Source organism: Arachis duranensis, chromosome 2, assembly GCF_000817695.3.
Source record: "Arachis duranensis cultivar V14167 chromosome 2, aradu.V14167.gnm2.J7QH, whole genome shotgun sequence".
NCBI lineage: Eukaryota > Viridiplantae > Streptophyta > Magnoliopsida > Fabales > Fabaceae > Arachis > Arachis duranensis.
In genome coordinates this window covers 50,575,245-50,576,167 of record NC_029773.3, presented here as the reverse complement: position 1 = coordinate 50,576,167, position 923 = coordinate 50,575,245, and the positions used below count along the sequence as shown (strand labels likewise).

The following is a 923-nucleotide window of genomic DNA, read 5'->3' as shown; positions in this document are numbered from 1 at the left end:
CTCTTTTCTTATTCTATTTAATTATTTAATTACTAACACTTCTCTTCACCCCTCTCCACCTAATATCCGAATCCCCTCTTCGATATTCTTCTCCCCTTTCTTCTTCTACTAACATAAAGGAATCTCTATACTGTGACATAGAGGATTCCTCTTCTTTTCTTGTTTTCTTCTCTTTCATATGAGCAGGAACAAGGACAAAAGCACTCTTGTTGAAGTAGATCCAGAACCTGAAAGGACTCTGAAGAGAAAATTAAGAGAAGCTAAGTTATAACAATCTAAAGGTAACCCTTCAGAAATTTTCGAACAAGAGAAGGAGATGGCTGAAAATAAAAATAATAATAATGCAAGGAGAATGCTTGGTGACTTCACAAAGCCAACATCCAAGTTTGATGGAAGAAGTATATCCATTCCTGCCATTAGAGCCAATAACTTTGAGCTGAAACCTCAGCTAGTTGCCTTAATGCAACAAAACTGCAAGTTTTATGGACTTCCATCCGAAGATCCTTATCAGTTTTTAATTGAGTTCTTGCAGATCTGTGAGACTGTAAAAACGAATGGAGTTGATCCTGAAGTCTACAGACTCATGCTTTTCCCTTTTGCTATAAGAGACAGAGCTAGAATATGGTTGGATTCACAACCCAAGGATAGCCTGGACTCCTGGGATAAGCTGGTCACTGCCTTCTTGGATAAATTCTTCCCTCCTCAAAAGTTGAGCAAGCTGAGAATGGATGTTCAAACCTTCAAACAAAAAGATGGTGAATCCCTCTATGAAGCTTGGGAAAGATACAAGTAGCTGACCAAAAGATGTCCATCTGACATGTTTTCAGAATGGACCATATTAGATATATTCTATTATGGTCTATCTGAATTTCCGAAAATGTCATTGGACCATTCTGTAGGTGGATCTATTCACCTAAAGAAAA

At 37.7% G+C, this 923-nt stretch overlaps 1 non-coding gene across 1 annotated transcript; it reads right to left on the bottom strand.

Annotated features, from left to right (window-relative positions):
- Nucleotides 1–715: 715 nt before the first annotated feature.
- On the bottom strand, nucleotides 716–819 carry LOC127745206 (small nucleolar RNA R71). Its single transcript, XR_008006403.1, has one exon. It is a non-coding gene; the product is annotated as a small nucleolar RNA R71 (small nucleolar RNA).
- Nucleotides 820–923: the final 104 nt, after the last annotated feature.